The following is a 12,619-nucleotide window of genomic DNA, read 5'->3' on the forward strand; positions in this document are numbered from 1 at the left end:
CCCCCTCCCACATAAACTGATTGAGTTTTGCTGACCAGACTTACTCCTCTTACTACATAAACTGTGATTCTGATATCTGAGCAGCTAACAACCCTTAACAACAAAATTGTCGAACAGAAGCAGATCCTTTTTTCCCCTATTATTCAGAACTTTGATAGGAAGCAAATTGACAGACGGAGCAAATGATCCCTTTCAAGTTTGAACAGTATTAATGTCAGAACTACAAGGAATGGGGGTGGGGAAATAACACCAGATCCTCTTAATGAGTAGAGACCAAGTCTTCACTTTGAGCCAAGCTTTTCTGTGATGCTGCCTAGGGGAAGAATATGAGCTTTTGCCCATACTTTTGAGATAGGCAGGGGATTTATAGAGTAGTCTTGTTGACATCTTCTGTAATTAGTCAGCCTCTAGCAACCCAGTCAGTCAAATTCTGGTAACGTATACTCCTACACCTATGCTTTTATTTTAAGCATTGAACAGTTTATTCAGGATGCATCAGCAATTTCCAAGGTTCTTCCTCCCTGGTCTTTACAGCAGTTTGTTGTTCCCCAGACCAGCTGTCTTTTAGCAGATTTAAGCAATTACCCACTAATAGTCTGGCCTACTGTCGTATGATAAAAAGGTTTTCAGCCATTTTTTTCCCTTAAATACATGGTTTGGATCCATACAAGATATCCAAGCACTGAGTATTGAACTACTGGAAAAAAGTAAGAGATTACAGCAAGCAGTCCATAGTTTGGTAGTAATAGTAGTGAGCCTTTATCACAATTGAGACATGGCAACAAAGAGGAATAGGAAGGAGATAGTGGATTTGAGGACAATAATTCACGGGTCCTCCTACCCATGACTGTGGTGCTTCAGATAGTAATGAATCACATGATAGAGGAATTGCAAAAAAAAAAAAAAAAGTATTCTAAATCTCCTTAATGAACATTATGCTCTCCATGCTTCCACTTGGACTTGGAAATATTAGTTGGCTTCCTGTCCAAAATGGCAAAAAGAGTATTTGATTGGCAGTAAAGTACCCTCCCAAAAATAGTATTAAATGATGAGAGAAAATGAAAACCCTTTTGCTTAAACAGAGCGGAAGACTTTCCCTTTTGTAAATCCAAGACTATCATACAGATAAAGCACTAACAAATTCAATACTTAGAACGTATCAGTGGAAGAGATGAGGAACAAGGCCTGATGGTGATATACACAGTATATTCTAAAAGCTGACACAAGTGGATCAAAATAATCTAATTTTTTTTATAAGACACCTCATTAACATTCTATTGACAAAATGTACAAACAACTGCATCTAGTATGCATTCAGATTTACAAAAATATGTTGCATTTCCCTTTATATAAGTTTTCTAAGCTTTGGTTCACTTAGAAAGTGTTTGTAATATTAACCAGGTTGTCTAAGCTTTTGTATGTTACACTTCTGTGGAAAATGAGCAAGTCTCATCCCATGTGGCACACAGGCAAGTAATGATACCTAAGGCTTTAATCTTGGGCCTACTAAATCTGTACTTTGAATCTTAGCCTGCAGTTGCTTGTTTCCTTCATTTTAATCTCAATAAGAGTTGTCTCCTTGAGTTCCTTTCTGCAAGACTTCAGTTCAAATAATGGTCCGAGAGAAGCCTGGCAGCATAAAACAATCAAGCACTAAGGTTATCCAAGTGTTCTTTATAACAGCTTCAGATTCAGCAATAAAAACAATGGAAATTCAAGGCCAGTGTAGGAGGACCCATAAATAAAACAACGGATATGAAAAATAAAACATTTAGAAATCTTGTATGCTGAATGAATCTCTTTGTCCAGAGAAACCCATGTCTCCCTGTCACCTGGAACCTTGATAGAAGTTTCCAAATCAAGCTGGGATTTATCATGGACTACTTTCTGGCTGGTGATTTTCTATAGTTCCTCCTTACTTATATATCACTCAATCTTAAAAACAGATAATCAGATTATCTTTACAGATAATCAGATCTGATCAGGAAAACATCTTTTCTAGTTGGACAATTCCACACATGTCAGACTACAACTTCCATTATATCTTTAGTATCCATAACACCTGGGAGGATGCTAAATTGGGGAAGACTGCTTTAATGCATCTTTCCATGATGTGATAGCAAACTTGCCCTATTTAAGAAGGTTGAGACTTCCAGGCATTATAAACCAATACTATATGTTTTAAGGCTACCTGATTGAGAAAAGCTGCTGTAACAATGTTAGAAATTCTGTTTTACATAAAACACCACAGAGCAAACAAAGAGTACAGTCACCATGTGCTTTACTGCTCAACTATTTAACTGTAACAGGAAATTCCACTTACAACAAAAGAGCGTAGAGGATATACCATAGATCCAAACTTGTAAATACTGCCATTACTGGCTGAATACTACTGTAGTTGTTGCATAGAAATACACTCCAACAATGAATTCCAACAAACAAGTATTTTAACTTTTCTTATGTTTTTTAAGCAGGAATGGGGTAGCAGGATTAAATTATTTTGGTTCGGTTGCTGAACCACCTCCAAGCCAGCCTCTTACTTCAAAACAAAGCATTTATCCACTATCTTTCATTTTTCCCAACTGCTGTTCTAGGGCTTGATTTGACAAAGTGCACTGTGGGAAGAAAGGAAGTAGGAGAATGAGGGTGGGGGGAGGTAATGACCAATTTAAAAGTTAATTTGACCTCTATGAAAAAGTCATCATAGCTAAAAGAAAATTATAGAGCAATTCTGGAAACATAGTGAGGAGAAACTATTGATCACAGTCTGAATTTTATAATCCTGAAAGGAGATGCAGCCACTGTGTTCAAAAGACAATGCTCTTAAATACCAGCCAATTTATGATGGGGAGAGAAGTGGATAATTCAACAGGTATAATCAAGTCATTATGAGATTAACAAGGCAAAAAAATCATTGTGTTTTAAGAAGTAAAAAATTATAGTATGAGAAATAAATTATTTTGGGTGCCCAAAGGGCCTATCTAAAGGATTATCAGGGATATGAAACTTCAACAGCAGCATAAAATTATTTCGGCTGTTTAAAATAAAACGAATTGACATATGAAGTTGAAGTAGGGTTATGAAGATGCCTGATGAAAACCTTACTGTGCTAAGTGCTGGAATGGAAGGTCTTTGAAATAAAAACTGCAGACTAACATGGTACAACAACACAGAGATGATGACATATATGCATAAACATGTTGCACATGCGCGCGCACACACACACACACACACACACACACACACACACAATATCCCCTGAAATCAAAATCATTGTCAGGCATATCAATTCCACCTTGATTGTAATTATATTCAGCTGACATTCCTGCACAAGTTTTCAGGTTATGATATGTCACCACATTTCTGCAAGTTTAAGCATCTTATCAAAACAGATCTGCAAATGCCTGTTTTTATTATACTATTTGTAATTTTTCAGACCAACTTATTGGTCTATTCTATTTATTTACTTATTGGGCTTACATGTCCCTCCAATTGAAATAGATTCAGCATCTTACACATATTCCAATAAATAAGGTTTAAAAAAATTTACACAGACCAATCAGCAATGAATCACAATTCTGCACCAATGAATTAAACAAAACCGATTTTCTAATGTTATTTATATCCTATGTTCTGCTTATATAAGCACTCTAGGTGGCTTATTAACAAGTAGAACTAGGGACAACTGGCTGGCTATGACAACACAGAAGCCAATAAAAAATAAGCCTGCTTCCCAAAGCTTCAACCCAGTCACTTCCCTGGAGCAGGGAAGTAGTGGAGATGACTTCCTACATCAAGTCTTCTGTAGTTGTGTGAAGGCCAAGGAAAAGGACATAGAACAGAAACATGTACTACTTGGTCACTTATAATAATCGATATCTCAGCAAGCGGCAATAATCACAAATTTTGTTCATAGGGAACAAACCAAATCTCTTTACTCAGTCATAGTGAATGACATGCTACATGACATTGTTCTGGTTAATTTCAATAACTTAACCAAACTATTTGTATCATTGTTAACTGCCTCCCACCACAACCAGTACAACATGATCCAGATACACATCATGCTTGATTTAGTAACAAAGCAAGCATGATGTTTGGAATTCTCTAAATCATCATTTTAACTTATATAAAGAAAATCCTGGCTTTCGTTCAGTTTCTGGCCTAGTGAACTTGGAAAACAGGATAAGCAGTTAATCCATAAAAATAAGGAATCCTATGTGAACGAAGGCTGTTCAAGACTAGTATATGCCATCACTGAGAATGTATCTGAAATTTTATTTTCCTTGAAAAGAAACTCGACATACTGTGTGCCAAGTTGATCTAAAAGTAAATGGGATCTCACCGGATAAAAATATCTCTGCTTTGTATGTTCTGAAATATATTTTTTTTAAAAAAACCACTGATATTCTGCATTTTAAGTAAAAATGAAGAAGAAAAAGAAAGAAAGGAAAAGAAAGAAAATCAAATCAAACTGAAACAAAAGTATGGGATGGAAAATACATTTCATAAATGTAGTATGAAATCACAGCAAATCAAAATACACCATCCTAACTAGCAAAGACCAAGGGGAAAACAGGCCAATCTAAGCCTTAATTAAGTTATCAACAGAAGCACACTAGCAGGGGCAATAAAACAAAGGCATTTTCATATTGGGAGAGAAAGCATTTTGTAAAAAACAGAGATATAGTTCAGTGCCATAAAACAAAAAAATATTGTACTATAGATACACGTACAGAAGGAATCTTACAAACCATAATAGTTTAGAAACCAGTTTCTAAATTAAAAAAGGTAAGCCATGAAGTTTCCAGCCTGCTTGGATACAGAAGAATTTAAAAGTCATCCTTTGCCTATCATTTAATTATTTCTCCCAGTTCCCCCTTACCTGCATCACAAACTTCCCTGTCTATCTTCATGAACTCAGCCCTTCTATCTGATAAAATTCCAGATCATTAAAGCATCTGAATCTTGGCAGCAGAATGAATGATAGGTTAAGTATAACTATGCAAATGTAAGTAATTAGCAAGAACAATTATGCCTTGTAATCAATCACCGCAGCAACAGAATGTGTCTAGAACCTCCATAATTACATATTTTTTTCCTCCCTCCAGATTTGAGAAGGGCAATTGCTGTGAGATTGCCTTGTCATCATCTGGAACCACAATGTAAGAGCTGTTCCACAATGCTAAATTGTAGGCCTCTTGAAAATCCACTAGTATTCCTAAAGTATTCCAGAAGTAAAAAAGAGATGTTTTTATACCGACTGAGCTTCTTAAAATCTTAGCAAAAATGAAAGTCATATATGAATGTCTGACAGATTTTAAATATTAAATGACAGGCTATAAATTATGTATCTCAAGACATCGCTTTAATGTCCATTCTCTTTGCAGAGTTTGTGAATAAGATTTAATGACTTTTTAGCAAGATTCTAATGCCGATCAAATTTCATAGTTTAGTGTTTTTTTTTTTTTGCTACCAAATTCTACTGGGACACTTTTGTAGTATGGTTCATTCTTCATTTCTCATGGTACAGTTAAAACAATCCTAAGCCACCCTCTTGAAAAATTCACAGATCATGGAAAGATGTCTCAGTGCAAAGCCATGACCAATGCTGCAACCCTGGTACAAAACCCTTAACAAAGTTAAACATAAAATATTACCCCATAATATCAAATGGAGTCTCTCTCTTTATATGATACAGAAGTGTATTACATAATGAATAACTGCCCCAAAGAAGACCCAGAGGTGTTTTTTTTTAAAGGTAACTGGACTTTTGTTTGTTTTCCTTGAAGAAGTTTTGCTTCTCATCCAAGAAGCTTCTTTAGTTCTTCTAAGAAGCTTCTTGGAACTGAGTAAGCTTCTTGGATGAGAAGCAAAACATCTTCAAGGAAAAACAAACAAAGTTCAGTTGCCTTTTGAAAAAGCACCTTTGTGACAACCTTGACCTGGATGACTGAGAATCATTCTAAAGAAGTAGTAGTGATGAAAATGAGGAACTTCACTAACTACTATTTTACTTCACTAAAGCTTTCATTTAAACCTTTTATTTCTTAAGTGGTATTCCTCCCAAACTCCAAACCATTCTCAATCATCAAATGTTCTCATATTCACATATAACATTTCTAACTGTATTGCCAGTAGCTTGGAAATCAATCAATACACATCTTAAAAGCAAGATGAATAACGTTAAAACAAGGGTGTTTAGAGAGGAGTGTCAAAAGGGCAGCCACAATCATAAAAACTGAAACTCTGATCTTTTTTTTAACTTGCACCACTCATATAAAACAGGCGTTTTGATTAAATGAGCATAACTAACATTTTGACTGTTTAACTCCCCATCCTTCAGACATCCTTTGAATTATAAGAATGTGAGTAACAATCAGTACAAAACTGGACCTCCAAATATATGTTTTGCTTATGTTATGGATAAACAGGTGCTATGAGAAAACTTTAATAAACTACATTTCAGGTAGAGCAATTGGCAATTAAATATCCAGACATTTAGTCTTTGCAAGTTGGTACATTTTTCAGGGAGAGAAAAATAACATGCCACTTCCTTTCTTCAGGAACAAATTCCATGTAAAGAATGCCCAAAGCAAAGCAATGCTCTAAAAGAAAATACTGCTGGTGATTTCCCCACAGATTAAATTTGGCTGCATATATTTAAACTGAAGGGAAACAGAAGTTGAGCTGGAGAGCAGGGATCAATGAGAAGGAAGGGGTCAGGAGAAAAAAAAGATGCTCAGTTTATTGAGAAAGGCAGAATACCTGATCTGAGTTGGCTCAAAGATCAGCCAAGTTACTTGCTGTTTGGGGAAAACTAGTTCCGCTTATTTTTGAATGAATGCAACACAGTCCAGGCATGCTGCAGAAAATCTACCTTGTACTGGAGCAACATGTTTACCTGAAATTCACTGAACCAACATTCTTCCACCCCCTTGGTATCTATATATTGGGGTGGGCACCAGAAGCATCAATGGGAATTCCACATGTTTTAAAAAATTAAGATGGTGGCTACATCTGCACAGTCAAAACCCATCTTTTTTTTGTAACATGTAGCACACATTTTAAATGTCTGAGCTTTAACATAATAAATGCAGCACCATTTAACTTATCTGACATTCTTGCCAAGGATATCTCTGGTTGGCATGATATATTGAACCATAACTAATGATAGAGCTACATCTGCACAACCAGCTAGAACAGAAAAGTGGATTATTGTTTCTTGATTTAGTGTAAAGACACAGCTTTAGACCAGGAAACCATGCAATCAAGATTGTGCATTGGGTATTTCCTGTCTCCCTTCAATAACAAGCTGTATATTTCAAAGTTGGGAGCCTTCAATGAAATTACTTGTCAACTGCAAATTTGGGAAAGGAAACTGGCCCATCCTGACTCTTTTATTACTCAGCACCATCTCCCTGCATCCTCTCAGGCATTGAACCTAAAATTTAAGGAAATATAGAAGTAGACAAGTACAGTTCAAGTGGATAATGCTGTGTGCAGTGCATATTATATTTAGTTCTCCTGAGCTTTAACTCATAGTATGCTGCTGTGGCAGCCATTTTGGGTTAGTTCAAAGAATCAAACAGCAAAATAAATGAAGAAGTGTAGGAATAAACAGTAAATAAACTGGGGGCCTCTGAGAAGAGACACTATGAGGAGAGACACTAAATAGCCTTGATTTACAACCAGTTACTTTGCAACCCTTTGAAGTTATTACAGGCTCAGAAAATGCGATTTGAAATTCTGATGTCCGGATTTCGCCTGTACAGTCATGTGACTGCATGTTGGGCATTCAGCAACCAGCCTGCATTGGCAGTCATGTGCAGCGCCCTGTAATCATGTTACCATGCTTTACAATGTTTTTTTTTTGCCAGAAACTGGCATTTACTTTTAATTTTTAGCCAAAACCACCTCATAGCCAACTATGGGTTTGCTTAACAACTGCAATGTTCATTTAATGACCATAGCATTCAATTTACAATGGACACATTCACTTTACAACCAGCTGCAAAAAAAAGATCATAAAATTGGCATGAATGCATGTTGACCTTCTTTATGACCATGGCAACTTATGACCGAAATTGTGTGCTCAATTATGGTTGTAAGTCAAGGGCCAACTGTACTTTTCTGCTGCATATCTTCTTCTCCATCTTCTTTACAATTTCTGGAGAAATACACAAAGCTCCATTTTCCTTAAACATGATTCAGGACACAAGTTAAGGCCAGAAATGAAGCAAGTATATTACCTAGTATGATATTTACATCATGATTGGCATAATTGTTATCACAAAAAGTGTTCTTTTCTGTCATCAAATGATAGGATAGACCACAAGTTTAGTGTAGTTACTCAAATGTTGTCAAGAAATATGACAGAGCAACCTGGGTTGTATCTCATGAATTTTAATGAAAAAACATGTTCTCATGGAGAAAACTGAATATTAAATTATAAAGAACATAACATACAGTACATCTTTAAGACACATTATGTGGAGAACAGAAAAACCCAGACATCCATAACCAAAACTTAATTCTCCTATTTCAAATTGAAAAGTGTTATTTCCTTCTTTAGACGCACATAAATGAGATGCTCATTTTCAAACAAATTGCTAACAAAATAATAACAAAGTCTGAGTGAGTCAGATAAATGTAACCTTACACTTGAAAACAATCACACTTAACTCAAACAGACCTGTTTTACCATCACAGTACAGTCTTCTGATTGTTTCAATTTCTCACATACTTCAGTACAGATAACCTATTGCAGCAATGTGCTTCTCTGACACGGAGAAGTAATTCATCCACACAAAGATAATATTAATTTTCAGACAATTGCTACTCATTGGATGTTTGAGACTATGCATCTTGAAGAAAATGAAACTTCCAGGACCCCACTAGAGCTTAAAGGTCAAGCATTGAGGAATCGAATCCTCAGGCAGCCACCCCACTTCTCCGTAACTTTCTGTTTGAGATATGTTTTTTTTTTTCAGCCGAAAAGATTTTATGAACTGTAAGACCCCTTTCACCCATGTTTCCTTTCAAGTGTTGCATTTCATCTGAGAATTGAGAATGACATGAAAAGAGAGGGGGAGGGAGACGCTGCTACTTTTGGTACACATTACTTTCTCTTGTGAATCCCTTTGATGCTATCATTCAGGACCCAGAAATAAAGCAGAGCTCCAGCCACCCTTTGATCTGCTGGGACTATGGATCTTTCTTCCCAACACCCATCCTGTATACAACATCTTTCTTACAAAAGTTGATGAAATGATTTCCATTTTATGGTTACATGTTCAAGCAGCCACACTAACCTTATTGAGAAACCTATTTTGCAATACCATTTCATTCAGTCCCACCTATTTCTTGCTTTTAGTTCCAAAGCCGAATCTAACAGAGTAATGCAGAATAGATGCCTCACTTGATAAAACATGGTTACCCATCCCTATCTTAGAGCACTTGACAACAGCATCACAGGCAATGTTTCTAAACCAACAACCAACTTATGTAATTGCAAAACTAGTCTGAATTATACCAAAATGGCTCTCACACCATTTAAATGAAACAGGTGTTGTTCTAAGATATAGGCACATTAAACATACAATATGGGTGTTCTATAAGGTATGCACCTCCATTTCAAAATTCATGCCAGTTCTTACAGTTTGAACATGCAAAGTTCCAGTTCCTTTTTATATCTTTTATACCATTCCAATTCAACACGTATCTACTGTTTGATCCTCATCTGTATTCAATCACAGTTACAAGTCTACAAGTAAGCCTGAACAATTTACTTGGGTGTTGATGTGACACTCTGCAGTTTCCACTTATAAGCTGTAGAAACAGAAGCAGAATATTAATGTGACCAGTTTATATATGAACACAAAGACAGATACACTTTTATCAGACCTTCTAATGGATCTTTCCTCTACTGAAGCCTTATTTCTAGAATCAAGTTCTGAACCATTAGATAGCATAAGATATTTGGGCTGTTACTGGTTACTCTAAAAACAACAACAACAGGTTTTCATAAAGAGAGAGAGAGATCAGTACACTTAATTACAAGAATCTAGCACATCTCCACCTTTGTACATTCAAAACAAGTCAGTGTGGAGTAATGCAGGATTCAGTAAATCTGCTAAGACAAAATGCCTGGTTGGTTCCCACAACAGGTTCAGCCATAAACTGTCCAATATATTAGCTTCTGGTTCCATCTATTTGACTTTACTGTTTTGATCCAATTTTCTCCACCTGAATTGACCATACAATTCAGGGCTCTGGCCTAGAGTTCCATGTGGTCTACATGAAGCTACCCTCCATGAATAAAGGGGAACTATAGCCTTGGTCTCCCACATCAGGCACCCCTCCCCCCAGCCGTCACGTGACATTTCAAGTATTGGCATCAGGCTTGTTTTTATGACCGGGTGCAGCATCCCATAGCCATGTGATCATAATTTACAATATTTTTTACCACTTTGCAGAGTCCCAGGATGATGTGATCATCTTTTACAACCTTCTAATAAACAAAGTCAATGGGGAAACCAGATTCACTTAATAACTGTGTTTGGGCAAAACCTATTTAACAAATTTGTCACTTAGCAACATAATTTCTGGGCTCAATTGTGGTCGTAAGTCGAGGACTACCTGTATTGGAAAAAAAAAACCCTGTCCAGTCATATGGGTACCTTTACTTATGACTGCAATGATTTATGACTGAATTTCTGGCCCTAGAAAGTCAGAATTACCTGTACTGTATTGCCAATCCCTGTCACATGAGGATGTCTAAAGGCTTTTAGTAAAAAAATAAATAAAGATGCAACGAAAGAAAATGCTGGGAACTACGTTCGATCTGACTCTTCAACCCAATAAAGGATAGAGATGTTGGGAAGTCTCCTTCCCCATATTTCCACTTTCAGTTTTCATAGGAATAATTTGAATACATGTGTAGGGCTAGTACACTGGGAGAGGAATGCGTAGGAGTCATACCCAGCTACCCAGCTACCAATCTACAAGTATTGTATAGCATCACAGAAAGGAAAAACCTGCATGGGATATAATACATAGCAAACTAAAATTGTTCCAGACTTTCTTTGTAGGTTGTACGATATTTGCAAATCTTAAAACTAGGTGAGCATTCTTAAATCCAGAGGAGGCAGATGTTATTTTTCTCCAATAGGTGACCCTTTAGACCAGTGATGGCAAACCTTTTTGGCACTGAGTGCCCAAACCGAAACATGTGTGCATCCACGTGCATATGCAAGTACTGGAGTGCTGGAAAACTGAACACCAGCTGGCCGGTGCATACATGCCTGTTTTTTTTGCCATTGTTGGGGCCATTTTCAGGCTGTTTTTCAAACTGAAAATAGCCTGAAAAACAGCCTGAAAAACAGCCTGGGTTCTTTGGCCATTTTCAGGCCATTTGGGGGCTCATTTTTGCACCAAAAACTCCCCCCAAAAGTCCTGAAAATGGCCCAGAAAAGCACCTGGAATCTGGCCTGGTTTGGGGCCATTTTCCAGTGCTCTGGCACCCTTGAAGACCAGCTGGCTGGCACACCAGAAACCTGGAGAGCAGTGGGCGATGGTGAACGTGCCCACTGAGAGGGCTCTGCGTGCCACCTCTGGCATGCGTGCCATAGGTTCACCATCACAGCTTTAGCCCAAGCAATTGCACCATGGCTGCAGAAGACACTTTGATGTGAGAAGCATTCAGACAGAAGCAAGACTGTCCCTGCTGAGAATCAGGAAGCTCCCCAGAAGCAGAGCAGATAAAAAGAGAATACTGGAAGAGAATCTCTCTTGTCTATTATACTGTACCTTTGCATTTTTTTTAACTTAGTGATAATTGCCTTTTTGCATCAGAATGGGGATGAAAGGAGCCAATTAACCACTAAATGGAAAATATGACAAGCAGAAATAAACAGTTTATTGAGAGAGGGAAGCAGGCAGGCAGCCAGCCAGCCAGCTTTCTGTCTGGATTCTCAGATTATTCTTTGAGGTCTTGCCTGCAGGCTATCTTGAGCATCCATCAGACAGACATAGGTACTGGATTAACTTTATTTCCCTAGTGCTCTCTCATCTAAGAAGGACTTCTTAAGTAATTTTAGAAGGGATTTTCCACCAGTTATTTCAGTCTATAATCCATCCATGAGTGTGTTTTTAAGATGGTTTTAGTCACCGAAACTCAAAGTATTCTTTGTAGTTTAGAATTTGGAAAAGGATCAAATTGGGTTTAGTCAAGGTCTACAATTGTTCTTATTTTTTTTTCCTGGGCTACTATAGGAAGAAGGGCATTATAGAAATAAAATTAGTTGAGGAAGTTACCTCTTAAACCCCGGAACTGAGTATCTCTTAATTACTAAACCTATCTAATGAAGAATGAGGGAACTTTGGAGGAAAGGTCCAAAGAATGGTAGCTACTTCCGAAGATCAATAGCTTTTGGACTGCCAGCGATCTCTCTGCTTGCCAACTACAACTGGATGAATGAGTTTGTAGCCAGAGCCTCCCTAATCAAGTAGCTGGTTTTCTATGCTCAAATTTAAGTTAATCCTTGGAAGCACAAGATCCTTCCAAACCATCTATAAGTGTTCAAAGCTATCCTGGTTATGGAGCCGCTAGGTTTGG

At 37.2% G+C, this 12,619-nt stretch overlaps 1 protein-coding gene across 2 annotated transcripts in view; it reads right to left on the minus strand.

The window, feature by feature from the left end:
* CSMD2 (CUB and Sushi multiple domains 2) overlaps positions 1-12,619 on the minus strand; it is a 635,577-nt gene that overhangs the window by 228,725 nt on the left and 394,233 nt on the right. The window lies entirely within an intron of this gene.

Source organism: Pseudonaja textilis, chromosome 10, assembly GCF_049901715.1.
Source record: "Pseudonaja textilis isolate UNSWEBS1 chromosome 10, rPseTex1.2, whole genome shotgun sequence".
NCBI classification, from domain to species: domain Eukaryota; kingdom Metazoa; phylum Chordata; class Lepidosauria; order Squamata; family Elapidae; genus Pseudonaja; species Pseudonaja textilis.